At 37.2% G+C, this 21362-nt stretch overlaps 1 protein-coding gene and 1 long non-coding RNA gene across 3 annotated transcripts in view; one reads left to right on the top strand and one right to left on the bottom strand.

The window, feature by feature from the left end:
• si:dkey-247m21.3 overlaps positions 1-17361 on the bottom strand; it is a 101610-nt gene extending 84249 nt beyond the window's left edge. The window contains exon 1 of one of the 2 annotated variants that reach the window (XM_087301129.1): positions 17089-17361. The gene's annotated coding sequence lies outside the window, so the exon portion shown is untranslated. The remainder of the gene's footprint in view (positions 1-17088) is intronic. The other variant, XM_087301128.1, reaches the window with a different exon arrangement.
• Positions 2782-17332, top strand: LOC147831899 (uncharacterized). Its single transcript, XR_015520271.1, has 3 exons — positions 2782-3937; positions 14962-16736; positions 16919-17332. It is a non-coding gene; the product is annotated as an uncharacterized LOC147831899 (long non-coding RNA).
• Positions 17362-21362: the final 4001 nt, after the last annotated feature.

Below are 21362 nucleotides of genomic sequence, written 5' to 3'. Positions count from 1 at the left end.
TTTTATGCTAAAAAAATAAAACTTTCTCCAGAAGATGTAATGTCATATATTTTTTTTATTTAATGTCATGTCAGCAACCAAGGCTATTTTCATGGCAAGAACATTTCAATAATTAATATACAATTAAAGCCAACAAACAAATGAATGCATTAGATTTTTAGTGTTATTACATGATAAAAATTCACATTTTCCTGGTGTCACTTTCTGGGGTTTCTGGGATCATTAGGAGCAGGACAGTCAAGTAAAATGTTTTTTAAAGTACGGGGAGTTGTGCAGTATAAACATTGAGTGGGGTCTTCATTTTTAAGCAAAATGGCATGGGTTAATCTTGTATGTCCGATACGGCATCAGGTTAAAGACACTTGATCAAATCTAGTCATAATATGTCCTAAAATTCTGTTTGAGATTTCAGCATGTATTTCATACAATTTAATATTTTCCAGTGCATTACACTCCTCTTGCCAGTCATTTAAAATGTAAATGTTGATAATACCTGTAGGTCTCATCTCTAAAAAAAGGAATTTGGCATTTGTTCGGTACTTGTTTCAAAGTATCCTTAGCAACATGCGTGACACTGAAAAAAAAAATTTCAAATATGATTCCTTTGGGGCAGCACGGTAGCGCAGTGGGTAGCACAATTTCATCACAGCAAGAAGGACGTGGGTTCGAGCCCCGGCTGGGTCAGTTGGCATTTCTGTGTGGAGTTTCCTTCGGTGCTCCCCGATAGGTGAATTGGGTAAGCTAAATTGTGGTGTATGTGTGTGTGTGTATGTATGTGTATATTTCCCAGTGATGGGTTGTAGCTGGAAGGGCATACGCTGTGTAGAACATGTGCTGGATAAGTTGGCAGTTCATTCTGCTGTGACGACCCCAAATTAATAAAGGGACTAAGCTGAAAAGAAAAGGAATGAATGAATGATTTCTTGGATTTACACTTTTTTTTTACCTTAAGGGGTTGTAAACAATTTATTTAGACCGCATTTCAACACATTTAAATAGTTTGCAACAATTTTGCAGACATCATTTTTTTCAATGTATGACAAACTTTGGTTAAAATACAATCAATCAAAGGATGACCATTCTTCCGAGATTCCATCACTTGGAGGCATGATTTGAGTTCTTTTGTTGGACATTTTATATTCCAAAGCTAAAAGTAAAACACTGGCTTCAGCTGTGAATATTGAACATTCTTTAGGCAGACTGATTGCATAATGTTGTTGTCCAGTCACCATTTATACTGCTACACCATTTTCCACCAATGAACCATCTGTAAATATTGGTAAGTGTAGAAAATATTGGCTTCATATATCCAGATTTTGTTGTCTATACATTAGAATGAGTTGCTCCTTTTCTTTAGATGTCCTAAATCCATATTTAGGACTTCGGAAGCACCTTTACATCACTGAAAAGTATTAACATTTTTAACACAAACATTTATCTGCTGTAGATTGTCTTTTAGTTAAGCACCAGTAAAATGGCTAAAGACTAATTTGCTTCCTCTGGTGTTTTTTATTTTATTTTTTCAGCTGTTGAGCAGATGTGCTGTGATATAAACATCCACACATACGCTGTTTACACTCATTTAACACACTTTCTTCTGGTCGGTCTGAAAGATGAACTTCCTGTGTCACTCGACAAGCAGTTAACAAAAACAGCACACCTGCTTTAAATCTCCCATCATGCTCTGAAATGCGACTTCGGGTTTTTATTTTCAGAAAAGTTTTTTTACTGATTCAGGTGTACTTTTTTTTTTTTTTTTTAAAGCATCTGAGTCATGCACTCATGAATTACTTTACTCAACCCTTAATTGACAGACTCTCCTCTGCCTACTCCACTTCTATCCTGAGTTGCATCAAGGCTGTGTTAACAGTTAATGCATTTTTAAAACATAGTGGTTCATTTATAGCTCTGATCAAATGATGCTGTCATTTTATGCTGCTTAAGCAGAGCTGAGCCAATGCCTTTAGAGTAATATTGCTTAACAAAAAAAAAAAAAAATCTATATTTTTGTCAATATTCTGAATTTGTACTTTATATTATTGTGGCACAAAAAAAAAAACTTTTTTGTTACTTTTTAATTTTAGGTTATGTCATATCTTACTATTTTTCAGCATTTTAAGACTATGTACAGTACAGGTACACTCTCAGAAATAGTACAGGTACACTCTCAGAAATAAAGGTACATGAACTGTCACTGGAGCAGTGCCTTGTTAAAAGATATACATATTTGTACCCGTCCATAATGGCGCCTCAAAGGTACTTTTTAGGTACATTTGGGCACAAAAATGCACCTTTGAGGTACCACTGAGGACTTTTTGGGTACACATATGCCCCTGTGACAGCTCCTGTACCTTTATTTCTGAGAGTCTATATGTATGTAATTAGAACAATTATCATAACCTTGCAATATTGTTTGCACATCTTGCATATAAATCAACCCAGGCTCATTATTGATACATACCCCTCTATACATTTCTGGACAGTGTAAAATACATTCAAGGACGTACGTTTTTTTGCAGTTCTTGTTTTTTCACACTCTTGTCAGTGTGTATGCTTTTTTTAGATCTCAAATTTCTCTTGTGTGTGCCATTCGTGCCTGCTGTTCTTGCGTACATCCACCAGAGGCTGTTGTCAATCCCCTTCCCTTAATCCAACCAGTAGTGTTTTCAAAAGCAATGCAGAAGAAGAAAAGCCTTTGATTTTTACCACATTTTCAGATCTTACCACATTCTCATCCTATAACTTATTATTATTATTTTTTTGTCTTTTGTTTTTGTTTTTCGAAACTTTTCATTGACAGACTTGAACCTTGCTGTTGCGGTCAACTTCTCTTTGCGTCTCAAGTCTGCCAATGTACATGGCATTTGACTGTGCAAACTGCTTACAGCAAAAAAGCAATCCACACAGAGGTAAGAAGTCAGCTGTTAGAGCAAAAAGAAACAGAAGCCATTGGCGGTGTCATACTGCCCTGTTGTGTTCAAGTCAAAATGCAACCATATGTAGCGCTGGCTACATAATTTGTGCTCTCCAGAAATATATATGGGGGTACGTTTTCAAAACAAGCAAGTTCAATAACAGAGTTATATAAATATAATGCATGCCTATTTGTGATAAGAATGCACATTTGTCTCAAAAATCTTTTTGAACTACTTCCTTCTTCAGTGGATTTATATCTGCAGTTGACAATCTAAACAGCAAAAGGCGTTGCTAATTCACATAATTGCAATCAAATATATTTTCTCTGGAGCAAATAACAAATTATCCAAATATTGCCTTTGAATATGCCCGAAAAGAATCATAATTCACAATAAACCACTCCTCATAATTAGCCGCCAAAGGAGTGTTGGAGTGTTTGTGGTCAATGACAGAACAAAAGCCACCAATGCAACAGAAACTCCATCTCTGAAATCACCAACATTAAACACATTTTTAAATAGTCCTTATCCATTTATATAAACCACATATTTGCAACTTCACTTGGCACTGCAGGTGGAGTGATACACACAGGTAAAGAGGCTGGATCACTGCTTATACTTGAAGAATATAGATCCAGACAGAACCTTTATCTTTTCTTAGCTTGTGCAGTGGCGGATTTAGGCATGGGCAATATGGATGATCGCCCAGGGTGGCATCTTGCTGGCGGAGGCCCGGAGAGACAAACAAAGTGCCCCAGTGCCCCAGTAAAAGCTTTGAGATAAGATTTACTTTATGCAAGTATATAGAGTGGTTATCCGAGAATAAAGATGTTACCGGCCATTCACATTTGGCATCTTTTGGCGTCACGCAAGTTTGTTATTCTTTAGGTGCAACACTGAAAACAACACTGGTAAAAACAAATTGACGCTTGTGCGCAGAAAGGCATTCTCGCGCGCCTCACATGTGCTGCCCCAGCCTGATCTCACGAGAAAACGTAAGTATTTTACGTTTTGCCAGTTTAGTGGCTAATTCATACGAGTTCAGTCGTACGAAATGGTAGGATTTTTAAAAGGAGGCGTGGCACCTGACCCCACCCCTAACCCCAACCGTCATTGGGGGATAAGCAAATCGTACTAAATTGTACGAATTAGATCGTACGAATTCATACGAATTAGCCACTAAATGAAAAAGTTACGAATTGCCGTGAGATTGTGTTGGCTGCCCCCTGATCATAGTTGTTTACATATTATGCGTCGACATGCAAGTCGACAAAACTAAAGCTTATATAATAATAAGATGATAATGATACTTTAAATAAGCATAACTATGAAGCAGAAATGAGGAATAATGAGTAAGGGAGGTAACTAAGACATCATAATATTAATTCTCGGCCCTGAGTCGGGTCTAAGACAACAAATAATTCTATAAAACATATATTCTTTGTATTCTATTGATCTGTCATAATAAATATTAATGCAAAAGTCTAAGAATATTACTCCAGTTTTGTCTTTACATAGTTTTTTTAGTTACATTTAGGATTGATTTATGTTATTTTTTAGAATAAAAGCTGTATAATAATAATAATAATAATAATAATAATAATAATAATAATAATAATAATTATTATTATTATTATTATTATTATAGCAAATTGTTATATTTATTAACAATAAATAAATATTTTTAAATGTATTTATAATTATTATTTTAAATGTTTATTTTTAAAATATATATTTAATATTTTAATTATATATGAAGTCAACCACATACTGTCTTTATTTCTTGGGGGATGGGGGAGGGGGATGTTTGGGGTGGTTTCGCCCAGGGTGCCATTTAAAGTAGAACTGCCACTGAGCTTGTGATTTTGCATCTTATGAGCAAGACTTTTTTAAACACCGTCAGTTCAAAAGTAATACAAAATAATAGTTGTACTTCTCAGAAATTCATAGTAAATTAAAGTAAAATTTCCCTATAGATAAGAGCACATAATTATTTTTGTTTATTTACGTATTTAGCTGTTGAAACGATTTATTTATTACATTTTATGTGTTTAATCACACTAAATTATCATCCCTAACTGGGATATCTCAGAGTGCCGTTGCTTTTATGCAAATGAAATGTCAGGAAATCAGCATCAAGTTTTAAGACCACCTGGACTGCTGAAAATCAGATGCCGGATGAGTCGTGCCAGTGTTTCATTCATGCATGCTTCAGTGGGGAGTCTCTCTTTCTGAGCTCCTCAGAGACAGGCAGCGGGCGGCTGTTGCGATGGCAGCAGGTCACCTGATTGTGCCTTTGCCAATAGGGATTCCCCATTTATAACACACGCTGTTGCTGGAATTCTGATCAGGCTGTGAGTGTGTTTACAGTAGGTTCAGGTATGCGTGTGTTGATTAACTGATTCAATCCTAATTAATTGCAACGTGTCTTGTCAGATTTTTTTGATTCAGTGTTCGGTCTGATCTATACTTATGAAACTTAATTCAATCAGATGTTTTGAATACATTTTTAAATATTTCATATATTTTGAATATTTGTGAAGAATACTTGTGTGTGTGTGTGTGTGTGTGTGTGTGTGTGTGTGTGTGTGTGTGTGTGTGTGTGTGTGTGTGTGTGTGTGTGTGTGTGTGTTTGGGTGTGTATGTTTCTCTCTCTCTCTTCTCCCTCTATGTGTGTGTGTTTGTGTGTGAGGTTGTTTGTTGGGAAGGGGGGATTAAGCTTCCTCCCGTGATGCCCTGGGGAGGAGAGTATGAGTCAGGCGTGAGTCAGAGAGTCTCCCTCCCTGCCCCTACATACACACACTGACACACACACACACACACACACACACACACACACACACACACACACACACACACGCTGACATACTGAGATGGAAGAAGAAATGGCTGATACTCAATTCATAACAGTTAGCTGAATATATACAATTGCCTTTAATTTGCACTCTAGGGATTTTTGTTTACCAATTTCTTTCATTAATTTGTGTTTCTAAAATTACTGTAAATGATAAACTATGCACAAAATGTTAACCAGATAGTGGTAGCAGTGGACAGATATACTCATAACATGCAGTTTGGATGCTCAATAATAAGTATAATGGCATATTATATAGTGTATTAATATAATTATCCCTTATATTTTTGCATATAATACTATGCATGGGTGTAGATTTGCTCTTGACATTGGTGGAAACATACATCCCTATAGCCCATGCATAGAACAGCATGAATAAAAAAGGCTTTAAACATTTCATAATGTGAATAACAATTAATGAAGCACGTCCCATGCTGCAAAAGTCAATTTACATACTGCAATCTGGCTTTGAGGAGGTATGAATGTAGAGAAATTTAGAGGCCTGTGGCGCAATTTAACCTATTTATCCCGATTATTAATTTTTATAATCATGAAAGCCTAAATTGAAACTGAATTTTGATTAATTGTACAGCTTTGGTTAATATTATTATGGTGGACTCCAAGCGAACCTGACTTTAAAAACATGAATCTTTAAAAAGTAGATACTTATGCCCATGGCTTGTACAGTGAGGGAGGACTGTAATGGCCTACTCACACTATGCCATCCGTACCGTGGCCAGGCTTGTTTCCCGGATTGTTTGAGAAGTGTGTGTGTGTGCGCTGAATCGGCCTCAAGCATGGTTCACTTGGCCGGCCCTGGCCCGGTTGGAAGAGGTGGGCCTGAGCGCGGTTCACTTGGGCTTTGGCGTGGATCGGTTGAGTGTGAGTGCAAAACGCGCCAAAGCCTGAAACTGAAAGCGAGGCGTGACTTTTAAGGGTCTGTTTCATATGGATTTATTATTCAATCTTACTGTTAAGTGAACGCAAACTGCCATAGTTTATTAAAGACGTAAACTCCACACTGCACGACAGCTGCGCGCCTTCAGCAGACCTCCTCATTCCTGCAGCAGCAGCACGAGAGCTTTATGATTGTTTATGAGCGCCAAAAGTGGCGGATCTGTTCGGCGAAATATCTGACTGCGTGTCACCGCATCCCTAAGGACTGTTTGGCTAAATATATTTGACTGCATGTCACTGCATATCAAACGACTGAAACAATATAACTAGAGAAATCTCTTCTGTGCGGCTGAGTAAGAGCTTTAGAGTGCTTCTCACTGAACAGCGCAGCATCGATGACGTAAGCGTGCCGAGGCCCGTTTGTGGTGCGAGTGCGGGCTGTCGGGGAAGACGGGGGGGGGGACAAGCGTGCTTTGGCCCGGTTCAATGCAAGTGTACCTAGTGTGAGTACGGCCTAAAAAATCATTGTTTTCCCACATTCAAATGTAAATACAGCTGTCATTAACATCATTATCACACTGTCCTTATGTGTTTGTGGGAGTAGAATAAACCACCAACTACTCTTTCATATGTTTTATGTGGCCACGATTCAGCCACTAACTATGGCTGTACATTCAGTACACTAACTATGATTAGATTTACAACAAATTAAGTTGAATTTCTTTTAAATTGTTTACAACACATGGCTCAGTTGTTAGCTCTGTTGCTTCACAGAAAGAAAGTCGCTAGTTCTAGTCCTAGCCAGGTCAGTTGACATTTCTGTGTGAAGTTTGTTGGATGTGTTTCCTAGTACTAGGTTGCAGCTGGCAGGGCATCCGCTGCATAAAACATGCTAAACAAGTTAGCGGCTCATTCTGCTGTGGCAACCCTTGATGAATAAAGGGACTAAGTCCAAGGAAAATGAATGAATGAATTGTTTGCAACCACTTATCTAAAAAAAATCTGAAATCCAATGATGAAATCTAAATTGATTGTCTGTAATTTCTAAAGTTTGCTGGTTTAAAAAATATGTTATCTCACTAAGCCATTGGTTCTTTTCAGAAGACTTGGATTTGGATTAGACAATTTGATTACTGCTATGACATCTCTATGAGCTTTGTTTTCATATTCCAACACCAGCCCAGCTTATTGGAAATGTTTATAAGCCAACATTTTTGTGTAATGTCATATCAGTTGCTCTGAGTATGTTTCGTGGCAGGTTTCCAATATGAAAATACACTAGTGGGCGATATGTACATATCTGCGAATCTGAAAGATGTTACTTAGGGTATGTTCTGTTGCACGTTTCAGATACATGCCCTTCATGTTCACGTCCATGGGAAGGTAGGGCTTTTTGTACAGATTACCTGGCGAACCACTGACCAAATCCCTTGCCCAAATCCAACCTTTCATTCATTCATTTTCCTTTGGCTTATTTACTTCGGGCTTCCCTTATTTATCAGAGGTCTCCACAGCAGAATGAACCGCCAATTATTCTGCTCCTGTTCTAGCCGCAACCCACTATTTTGAAACACTCACACACTCTCACATTCAAACACATACAGCTAATTTTGTTTACCCAATTCACCAATAGCTGATGTCTTCGGACTGTGGGGAAAAGCGGAGCACCTGGAGGAAACCCACGCAAACACGGGGAGAACATGCAAACTCCAACAGGACCAGCCGGGACTCAAACCAGAAATATTAGGTATTTGTGTTTTGTGTTCCAGTAATTATTTTAATGGATCCGGCATAAACATGTGCATGGTGAATACCTGCATCTACGTGTGTGTGGAAGAGAGAGAGAGAAAGGGGAGAGATTAAATGAGTGGAAGTGAAGGCTGTGTGGATTGTGACAATGGTAGTCACCATGCGCAAGTTGAGGTCATGTTTAACTATTATCCGCAACTATTTTCAACCAATCAGCTTTCTTACGTTTACAATAACTCTCATTGGTTGGTGATTATTGTTTTGCGTGCAGTGAGCAGCGAAAATAAATAATGGCATAGGGGCCTACCTAAATAATAGTTGTATTGTCAAAATAGCAAAGAGGCAGTCAAGCATATTTCGATTTTTTAAAACCACAAGGAAATCTGATAATGAGCCTGATCAAAAGAGATCTTGAGCAGATGAAACTGCATCCCTGGATACATTAAAGGTACAAATTAATACCAAAAAAGTACGAATGTGGACTTCACAGCAACTTAAAAGTACAAAAGTGAATGTTTAAGGTACAAAAGCGTACCCTAAAGATATTAATGTCCACCTGCAAGGTACAAAAATGTACTTTTTGAAAAGGTACCACCTCAGTGATAAATTTTGTTTTGGCAATTATTTATTTACAAGTTAAGCACTCGGTATTGTGCAAAGAATTGCATGAAAATAATCAACAATATGTCCTTCTAAATATCATTAGTTTTAATGAGAAGAAAAAATGTTGCACTACTGTCCCATAGTGTTAATTTGACATAGAAGCTGTGGTGAAAAGTATGTTAAAGTATATTTAAGGTTTTCAACAAATATTTGCTGAAGAATGCTTTTCCAAAGAGCAGGTGTAGGTTTAATTAAAAGAACACTCTTTACAGTGCCTCATTGATGAATGTCTAAATTAGTCTCTAAAATCAGCCTACCACTACTTATATGTTCTCTAACAAAACAAACCCACCTACACATTCTTTCTCTCTAATATTTTACTGTTGAGCCGCTTCTGTGACCTAGATTTCTGGCCACTGTTCATATAGTTCTGCGTCACTCATTTCTAGCCCCACACGGAATCTGTGCACGCAGGAATCAGCAGATTTCTGCAGATTTTAAGCCCATCATTGAGTATGTATTTACTTGCATATATGTGTGCAAATTTATATTTATTCAGTTTTTTAATTACTTTCAATAATGTTATTGTAATATAATAATAGTAATTCTAAATTGTTTATATGATTTATTTAAAATTGTCACAATCACCAGCGATCTAATCCTGGCAGATCGCTGGTAAACATGCAGATCACTATGGACTATAAGTTCCAGTCATGCACCGTTCACAAGCACCTGTTCCTCATTCGGCAATTTACACACAATCACGGCTGGGAGCTCATGAACTGATTAGAAGGACTATTTATACAACACACACACACACACACACGCACACACACACATCAGTGCTGAGTCCATTTTCTGTCCCTTGCCTTTCCGTGGTAGAACTTTGCTTTGTTGTTTTGTTGATTTACGTTGTCTGCTGCCTGCCTTTTGACCATTCACCTGTGTACTTGACTACGAATCTGGATTTCCTGTATACATTTTTTGCCCCTGTGTTGACCATTGCTTGCCTGACCTCTATTTAATAAACCTGCGTTTGAATCAGCACTTCCTTTGTCAGTGTCCACTTCACATTACAACAATACAGTTTGTAAAGTCTTTTAGTAGATATATTATATGAGAGACTTGCTTTGTTGGATAAGTGGGTCTAATTGGATGAGATGATCTAATTGGATTTGCATAAACATGAAATAAATGTTAAAATTTAATTTTTTTATTTCATATATGCATTTTTTGTTATGATTCACGAAAAATCATTTAGCATAATTCCACAGAGTTTTTACAAAATTCTCAGCAGAAATAGCACAAAACATCCGCAGATTCTGTTTGGCCCTACTTATTTTCTCTATATTGGCTGCAAAAGTTTGTATTTTGTCTTTAATATACAGCTCATTCATCCAATTCAGAGTGCCCCAGGTGTGCTGTATGGAAACGGACGACGTGCAAATCTTGACATCATCACAGTCACCACTCAAACATGGCTTCAATGCTCTCAAATCTTTACTCAGATGGCCTGCTGTTCACCTGCCAATGTCAATCTCCGGGTTATAACCATAATGAACCATCTGCCTTGCGAGGTCAAGTTGCTCTGGAAGGAGTAGCGTCTCACAGCTTCATTGTTCCTGCTGGTTTGTCTCGTCTCTGCGGGCATTCAATGGAACAAACACTCTAGTTCAGTGTGTACACGACTTTCATCATCCCCCAAAGAGCATCACAAATGACTCTCCGGATGTGTAATAAGATGCTGTGCATGGATGGCCAATCTCACATCAAGAACTCTGAGTTAACTACAATGACAACCATGCTGTTTGCCCTTGACTTTTATTCATGTTCTTCCCATTTTCTTCCCAATTTATTTTACATCAGGTGCAAAAAAAAAAAAAAGATGTGACTAGTGGCGGTGGAAAGAAAAGCTGTGATATTTGGTGACGTGGAAGGGTCTGGTGACTCTGAATGAGCCTGGGTAAGTGTGAAAATACATGTCTGAATGAAGCAGATGACAGTGTGCTCAGTGAGAACAGTACAGTAGATGTGGATAAGCGCATGCTGGGATATAGAGGATGAGATAAGCATCATTCTTTGGTAAACCTAATGAACTTTCACAGACGTATGTAAAGGTTATAACTAACGTCATCATGAGCAAGTGCTGAAAAATAAAATAGTCACTAAAAAATTACACACGTTCAGATGAAAATTATTTTGCTCCGTCCATCCTTGTCAATCAATCTATAAATCCATCCATCCATATTTATCCATACATCCATGCATTTATTTATCGATAATTCCCTCCACAAAAATCATAGACAGACAGACAGACAAAAAAGTTCTTACGTAGACAGAAAGACAGACAGAGATGGATGGATGGATGGATGGATGGATGGATGGATGGATGGATGGATGGATGGATGGATTTATAGATTGATTGACAAGGATGGACGGAGCAAAATAATTTTCATCTGAACGTGTGTAATTTTTTAGTGACTATTTTATTTTTCAGCATTTGCTCATGATGACGTGATAGACAACCAGACAGACAGACAGACGGACGAACAGACAGACAGACAGATGATAGATAGATAGATAGATAGATAGATAGATAGATAGATAGATAGATAGATAGATAGATAGATAGATAGATAGATAGATAGAGCGACAGACAGAAGACAGACAGAAGACAGACAGACAGACAGACAATCTATCTATCTATCTATCTATCTATCTATCTATCTATCTATCTATCTATCTATCTATCTATCTATCTATCTATCTATCTATCTATCTATCTATCTATCTATCTATCTATCTATCATCTGTCTGTCTGTCTGTTCGTCCGTCTGTCTGTCTGTCTGGTTGTCTATCAATCAATCAATCCATCCATCCATCCATCCATCCATCCATCGCTCCATCTGTCTGTCTCTCTGTCTGTCTGTCTCTCTGCCATTCATCTATACATGGATAAACAAAGATCTTCCAGTTTTATGGGAAATGGTCCATGTAAGACCTGTCGATCTGGACATTACTCATCATCCCTATGTACTATACCAACATTTACAAATGACACTGATTAAAAAATGCATTATAACTACATGATCTGATTTCTAAAGTCCACAGGTTCATCAAAGCAGGATATAATGCCACTCGATGAGAACAATCTTGAAACCTATGCTTAATTTAATTTTGCACACAGCCCAAAAGCAGCATGCACAACAGTAATGCATTTCTCAAAAACAATTAGTCATTTGTGCACATCATAGTAGCAGTTCCTTATTCCTTCCAACAAATTGCAAATGCTTTTGGACATGCATCAATTGCTTTCATGCAACTCTCTGCTGTTTTATAACATTATTATTTGCTTATGTCATGTCATCAGTAAAAATTAACTAAACTTGTGAATGCTAAATAGTCATTCCATATAAAATTAACAGTCCTCATTTCAAAACTTGAGTCGTTACATACAAAAGTGTTGAACTACCTGTCAAAATCTGTCAAGCTTTTTTTATAAACATTTTTTAAAAGTTCCTGAACATGTCTTCTAAATTGAACAAATTCATAAATGATTTATAGACCTATGTATGTTGTAGGTTCAATTCCAATATGTCCTGCAATATTGTTTACATTTGTGCACAGCTCTACCCAGAGGAAGTCTTTGTTTGTTGTAAATAAGGTTGGGTTTATTCTTTTGCACAATGGTGTGAATAAATCAGAATTGCAAAGAGCATATGCAGTAAAATGTAAAACACACATATTCAATGTCTTGTACTCAGATACCTCACTAAACACAGTGATGTCTAACTTCACTGTAGTTTTCAAAGGGCTGTGCAAATAGTATATAGTGCTGTCTTGAGCATTTTCAGAAAGTGTCACCAAAATCTGACTCTTCTTGAAAATGTACAGAGTAAACTGTCATAACGAAAACAGGACAACATGTCAGGACTTTTCATCTTGATGACACTGACACTTTCATTGACATCAATACTTGCTTTTGAGCAATAAGCTATACATTTTGAACAAGTGACATGCTTTTGCAGGTTATCAACTAGGTTTTGCAGTTTGTACTAATTGTTTTGAGAAATACATTAACTGTTGTGCAAATGCAAATAGTGTTGTGAGAAATGCACCAAAGCCACTGAGAAAAACTGTAATATTGTTTAGTCTTTACTTGAAACACATATGCATCTGTAAACTGTATCAGTTTAGTAAGATGCTTCCCAGACCAATTCACATTTTTATTTTCAACGTAGGCACAGATCTCCAACAATATTTGTTCTATTTCAGACTGAAAATCGATAATGTCATTTACAGCTGCAGAAGACCACATGCCTATTTTTGTCCTGTGTTTTAAAATCATGTACTTTAGTTTGAGAGTAGGCACTCCAACATGGACCAAGGTCCAATCTGACTTTGCCACTTTTTTCCACAGATAAAATGCCAACTTTCATTTATCCAGTCTATGATTACCATCCATTCATTCATAATCAACTAAAGTTGTTTAGTTGGGGTCTGAAAAGAATAAACATCTTCCTCAAGCTTCAGTTGCTGCACTGCTGCTGGACGATTTGGAGAGCTGGCGTTAGCTCAACCCATCTCTGCTCTAACCAGTGAGTCACTCCCAGCATTTCATCTGTTATAAAACACTGCACACACAAACACTTCATCCTGCTCTGGGACAGCTGGATTCAACATAAAAAAAGAACAACGTGAGTTGCACGGACACAGGTGGGCTCCCACACCTGCTCTCACATTGCCTTATTATTTGTTTCCAACCATCAGATGTGTTTAATGGACTCTATTTCCCTGCTATTAGCTATTTATCTCTCTTTAGTCCAATAGGTTGCCTGCAAAAGCAGCCTGGCCATAGTGCATGTTAAAATAAGCAACCAGGCAGTCAACGCTAATGGTCTACAATGGGTTTTATATACAACCTTATCAGTGTAGTGTGCTGAGTGAGTCACTGAATGGGTCACTGACGGAGAGATGGGTTCCTTCATTGTTATCATATTTTATTTTCTCTCTCTCTCTCTTTTGGAAAATTACACATCTGATACCGCAGCTGGTTCTGAACCTTGGCCAGGGTTGCATAACCTGAGTTTGCGTCATCAGGTAGTGGCTCACATATGCCTGCCGCTGTTAACCAGCCTGTCAGGGGATGTGGGCGTTCATACCAGAGGTCTTGCTCTCTTCCTTTTCACCATCTTTTTAACCTATTTTTAGTTCTTCAGAATTTGTCATTGCACTTAGTCGTCAGTGTCACAGAAATGAAAACTCCTCCAAAAAACCCAGACTTTCTGCTGTCCCAGCCTAAGACAAAATACAGGAGGTAGATAAGTGTAATAGACATTACTATATCATTCATTCATTTATTCGTTTTCTTTTCAGCTTAGTCTGTTTATTAATCTGGGGTCACCACAGCAGAATGAACCGCCAACTTATCCAACATATGTTTTATGAAGCGGATGCCCTTTCAGCTGCAACCCATCACTGGGAAACACCAATAAAATCCCATTCACACACACACTACGGACAATTTAGCTTACCCAATTCACCTATACCACATATCTTTGGACTGTGGGGGAAACCAGAGCACCCGGAGGAAAACCACACCAACACGGAGAGAACATGCAAACTCTTCACAGAAACTCCAACTGACCCAGCCAAGGCTCAAACAAGTGACACTGCGCCATCGTAATGCCATATCTCCCAGTTGATTAATCATAGTGCATTGAGACTATTGTTTTGTATTAAGAGGATACAGTCTCTCTAAATCCTTCTTTCTGAGAGGCTACTGTGCACTGATTGGTCAGATGGTCCAGTCTTTTGTGAATGGTGCACTGTTTACAACATGTGCTGAGATGTTCTCAGCACTTCCATAAACAATTTAAAACAAACAGTAACAATGGCGTCAGCCTTATCAGTCTCATGGCAATTCATAATGTTTTGATATAGTGGCTAATTTATATTCATTTGTATGATATCTTTTGTGCATTTGAATAAAATGTGGGTCCCACTTTATATTAAGTGTCCTTAACTACTATGTACTTCCTTTAAAAAATAAATACAATGTACTTACTGTGTTTATGATGTATTTGAGAACACTTGTGGTGCTTTTGAGTTGGGATAGAGGTTGGGTTATGAACAGGTTTGGTGGTATGGGTAGGTTTAAGGGTGGGTTAAAGTGTAAGGGATGGTCAACATTGTATCTACAAATGTAATTACAAAAGTTAATTAAAGATGTAATTACATACTGGTATTTAATCAAGCATAAGTACACCGTAAATACATGTATTTACACAATAAGTACATTGTTACAAACTATTAATTTCTGTGTAAGCACTTATTAGTTAAGGCCACTTAATATAAAGTGGGACCAAAATGTGTTCTTCCCTCAATGAGAGATTTAGGGGCCTCTTTTTAAAACATTATACAAATTAACCACTTTTCTGACAATACAAAAAATTGTTGTGATTCGTTGTGAGATCAGGCTGGTTTTACCAAGTTCTCATCTTTCGATGCAAAATATATTTGTTTTGGCAGCAAATAGGTCATATTGACAACACAAACACAATCTCAATGCCTAAGTTAAAACTACAATATATGAGGGTCAAAGTAGACATTCACAAGCAGCCAATGCAGACAACCTGATGTAAATTGATTATAAACTATGCTGAAAGTAAAACTAGATATACTGAGTTTTGACTGAGGCAGTTTAGCACTTTCTTTTAAAAGACGATCAACTATACTACACTACATATGGGTGAAAAAAAGCATAAAAGAGATATACTTTAATAACTAATGGTGAGGTTGGGTTGTGGGGCTATTCACTGCCGCAAAACTCTTGGAATTCCACCGGAAGAATTTGCCCTCTACTGCGGTTTGTAATGTGATGGGCAGCACAAATATCTTATATCTCAGGCTGTTGATGTTGCCAACCACTCTGCAGCATACCTGCCAACACTCCTGTTTTTCCTGGGATTCTCCTGTATTTCAGACCCATCTCCCGTATTGTTCTATCTCCCGCAAACCCCCCTCTCAACTTCTTGGTACAGTCTGGCCAGCTTTATGGTACAGCCCTCATGGGCGCAGTTCGCGCACAGCACAACCCCCTCATCCCTCACTCCGCTCTTCAGTTCGCACGAACCTCACTCCCACAAAACTACACATTATTCACACTAATGGAAACATATGTAAACTACATCATTATTTATGTTTATAGTATAATAAAACATGCCATTCACCATAAATAGCAATTGTGTGTACCAGACTCAATTTTCAGATTCAAGAGAGCATTTGATAAGTCAGTAATGTGATGAGAAACTGCTGAAGTGGATGGTGACGTCATGAAAATCCTTGACCCATTTTGACAGAACCGAAAGACTATGCTTTGCAAGCATATATTTTCTAAATGCACATTTATTCGTTGCTTTAAAGCAAATTAGATTATATACCAGCTTCAGACTAACATATTAAACTAGCATACAAACACACACACACACACACACACACACACACACACACACACACACACACACACACACACTATATATAAAATGAGTTGAAACAACAGAACATTTTAGGGTTTTTTTGGGACAACTTCAGAGACAACATGAAGGAATTGTGTGGAACCCTGCATTTTTTTACAGTGTATACGAAAACAGTGCTCAAAAACAAAGTAGCTTAAAACATTTCATTTGTTCATTCATTTTCCTTCCACCTAGTCCCTCGTATCACTGAAAAAAATTATTCAAAGATGATTCCATTTTTTAACGTTGAGGGGTTGTAAACAATTTATTTGTGTTGAATTTAAACAAACAAATAAGTTGAACATTATTAAACTTAATTTGTTTGTTTAAATTCAACACAAATAAATTGTTTGCAACAGTTCTGCATGCAACACTTTTTTCAGTGGAGCTGCCACAGCGGAACGAACCGGCAATTATTCCGGGACATGATTTAATGCAGCGGATGCCCTTATGGCTGCAACCCAGTACTGGGAAATCAAAACATTTTAGACAGGGCCCAAAACGTCCTTCAAATGAGTCCTTCAAAATAAAAAAGCACATGTTTTTTACGCACCTTGACCAAACATATCCATGACCGACTAAAGAACTTTGTCCTCATTTTTAAAATTCAATGTTGCGGATCAGCGGGAGCCTGATTTTTGGATCGAATCTCACAATAGGGGAAGCAAGACACCTGCTCCCCCCCAACCACCACCTCCCCACAGACTCACAAAGCCCCTCTGGAAGTTTCTGTGCGTGGGCTGTGTTCCACTTCCCCTTCCTGTGCTGTGCCAGAGGCAGTGGGCATGTTATTCTCCCTCATCCTTGTCTGTCAGCTGCTCGAATGAGTCACTGGGCATCGGGCAGCAGGAATGGGTCGCCTCTGCCCACTGAACACTCCCCTTTGCCAGTGCACACAGATGGGCTCGCTGATGGAGTTGCTCCCTGTCCACCTACATGCTTATCGCTTGTTGATCTATTCGCACACACCTTAGAGAAAATAATGCTTCTGTGTTAGCGTTCAGGAGTTTGTCAGCCCTTTCTGACAGGCATCCCCAACCTTAGAGTTTTTATCTCAATTTATCAGGGAAAATGCTGATTCTTCTTGATGTCACAAATGATTATATTTGCTTTAGAATGGATCTGTTCAGGATTCTGCAGGTATGGTTTGTTGTGCATTGAGAGAGATTTTGTCTACAGAAATATACACTACAGCTTAGTATATATATAAATTATATACTTTACACTATAGATTTTAATTTATCATTGAAAGCATTAAAGTATGCATTAAATTGATAAACGTGACAATAATAATATTACAAAAATACTGCTATTATTATTATTTTATTATTATTATCATTATTAATACATGTATTATGTAATAATATTTTACTATATTTGTTTTTACTGGACTGTTTTTATCAAATAAATGCAATCATGGTGGCCCCCAAAAAATTATTCCATCATTTTTTTTTTGTCGATCCAAAAAAATACTTTGCACTATTAAATTAAAATAAAAATTCTAAATAGGCAATGCAAGAAAACATTTACAATATATGTGAAACAAAAACACACAAAACCACCCAAAACTGGGCGAGTAAATCAGATTCGAAATCCACTGATTTTAAAACTAAATAATGGGACAATTAAAAGATAGAGTGGGTAGGATAATTAATACAGTAAATAATAATAATGATGCATAGTAAAGTACCATAAGGATTTCTAAAAATTATACTTTATTCAGTTAGCATGTATTAAACTATATTTGTTAATTAACAATTTCCTACATTTTGGAACCCATGAGCATCAAATTGTGTCGGAGCCAAAATCAGGGCCTTGTAACGCAATTCAAAAACATAAATAAATTTAAATGACCAAAGAATAAATATAATAAATATTTAAAAATAGGCACTATACTTTTATTATTTATAAATAAACTGCAAAATTGTCATTTTAAACAACTGCGTTCTCAACTAAAAAAGCTGTCCAACAGCAGCAATATTTGTCAAACTGTAGAGTGTCCTCTGCTTGTCGCTGTATGTGGGTGTAGTAATACACAATGGTGAAGAGGCTGGATGAGTGCTGTTTTTTGCAGAATACCAGACGGCTATTAGCCAATCAAATTCAAGAACCAGACAGAACTGTTGTTATATATATATATATATATATATATATATATATATATATATATATATATATATATATATATATATATATATATATATACAGTTGAAGTCAAAATTATTGCCCCCCCCCCTGAATTATTAGACCCCCTTGTTTATTTTTTTCCCCACTTTTCTGTTTAACAGAGAGCAGAATTTTTCAGCACATTTCTAAGCATAATAGTTTTAATAACACATTTCTAATGACTGATTTAGTTTATCTTTGCCATGATGACAGTAAATAATATTTTACTAGATATTTTTCAAGGCACTTCTATACAGCCTAAAGTGACATTTAAAGGCTTAACTAGGTTAATTAGGTTAGTTAGGCAGGTTAGGGTATTTAGGCAAGTTATTGTATAACGATGGTTTGTTCTGTAGACTATCAAAAAAAAATTAGCTTAATGGGGCTTACAATTTTGTCTTAATAACTGCTTTTATTCTAGCCAAAATAAAACAAATAAGACTTTCTCCAGAAGAAAAAAAACATTATTAGACATGCTGAGAAAATTTACTTTGTCTGTTAAACATCATTTGAGAAATATTTAAAAAAGCAAAAAAAAATTTTTTTTGAAATTGTCCATTGAAATCTTTCCAAAAATATCCCTACTTAGGCAGACAGAGAAAATGGCACCTCAGGGCATTACCAATATGGCCGCCAAGTGAACTTTCTTGCCTCAGAGGGACTTGAAAACCAGTACAATATAATCCAGAAGATAAAACAAAGCACATCTGACAAAAGGACAACTGCAGTTCTTCAAAGCCCCCCTTGTAAGTGAAACATTTTTATCTAAAAGTAAGCCAATATATCTCTCCTCTCACACACTCTCTTCCTGTGACTTCCTTCCTACATCCTGAGGGAGGACAACAAAGAGCTCAAATACATTAATAATTGATGTACGCCCACATCCACAAGGAGGAACACCCGTCTCTGCAGGTCCCCATGCCTTACTTTCACTGACCATCAATCATCTCGTATTTATACCATATCTACATTAAGCATGGCACATGTTGTTCTCAGGGAGTTTTTCATTTCCTCTCTGCTTTGGACAGTGTCAACAGCCAATATTCACCCCTGTGAACTCACACTGAATAGCAACAATCTACACGGCTTCAAGGTCTGCATTAAGTGACATGGTCAACTTTTTTTCCATGAGGAAGCTTTGAATGAAGCCAGATGGCTCACTTATCACTGTGACTTTTTTTTGTTCGTTCTCAGGAAGGTCAGAAAGGTTTTTTTCAGAGCAGGAAATTACCTCCAAAAATGTTTTGCTTTTTATCACACCACAGTCCAAAACGCTACTCTTATTTCAAACTAGTGTAGCAATAATTTGTTTTAAATTATGTAGATTTGGACTAGATAACCAAAGTTTGAGTGTCACAGTGGCACAGTGGGTAGCATGATCACCTCACAGCAAGAAGGTTGCTGGTTTAAGCCCCGGCTGGGTCATTTCTGTGTGGAGTTTGAATCTTCTCCCTGTTTATGTGGAGGTTTTCTCCAGATGCTCCAGTTTCCCCCACAGTCCAAAGACATGTGGTACAGGTGAATTGAATATGTCCGCTGCATTAAACATATGCTGGATAAGTTGGTGGTTCATTCCGCTGTGGCGACCCCTGATTAATAAAGGGACTAAGCCGAAATGAAAATGAATAAATGAATGAATGAATGACCAAAACTTGTATGAAGGTCACATTAGGCAAAATTATGGTTCATCCACACCACTAGGCGACAGTGTAATACCATTTTGACTAAATATCAACCATAGATTTTTACATTAGATGTCGCCTATGCTATTTTTGTCTGTTGGAAGGAATGCATCATTAGAGCCACCATTTTAGTACAGGGTATTGCTCCTTTGAAATGAGTGTATGACCAAGGTGCAGTGGAGGACTGTGGCCATCCAGTATAATTTCATTTGAAACTATACATACAATACAAAAAAACAGTTTTTAAATACATTTTAATAAATAGTTATTCTTTTTTTTACATTTAATAAATGTGATTCATTTATCAATTATTAAAAGAAAAAATAACAACCCAAAACTTTTGATCGGTAGTGTATTACTATAAAACATTCCATAGAATGTAAAGTAATTACAGTATAAAGTATAAAGTCTTTTTTTTTCAGTGCTGAGTGGTGTGATAACACTGAGGCTGTATTTGAAACCTCAGGCAGTGAGCTTGTTACCTCGCTGACCTATCAGCCAGTGACTGGAGACAGTGTTTTTGCATGAATACTTATAATATAGTATAAATTATCATTTGAGATAAAAAAAAAAATCGAATGTGCTTTTAACACTTTATTTATTTACTATTTTACAGCAAAATGCATCTTGTAAGTCCATAGAACAGCTCTGTTAAATCTGTAACGAGCTATAGCCTTGACTGCAGACAATATGGCTTTGTTGGGCGCCTAGTGGGCAGCAGGAGATAGGTGAGAAATCAGCCAGGTGTGCTTACAGCAACACGGCAAACAGAGCGGAGGCGTGGACCCGTTTCCGCCACATGCCACAGTGACGTCCCTCAAGGATTGAACTGCTTTTAGAGACACACCTCATCTGTCCATTATCCTTCTTGTTTGACATTAGCCAAACACTGGGATCTGAGAGGCCTGTGTTTGCCGTTTGTGTTGGTCACAGCATGCTGGGTAATTACACTGTGTGAGCTACACCAACGCACTAGCGT

This window comes from Danio rerio, chromosome 21 (assembly GCF_052040795.2).
Source record: "Danio rerio strain M-AB ecotype USA chromosome 21, GRCz13ab, whole genome shotgun sequence".
NCBI classification, from domain to species: domain Eukaryota; kingdom Metazoa; phylum Chordata; class Actinopteri; order Cypriniformes; family Danionidae; genus Danio; species Danio rerio.
This window is presented reverse-complemented; position numbering and strand designations above follow the sequence as displayed.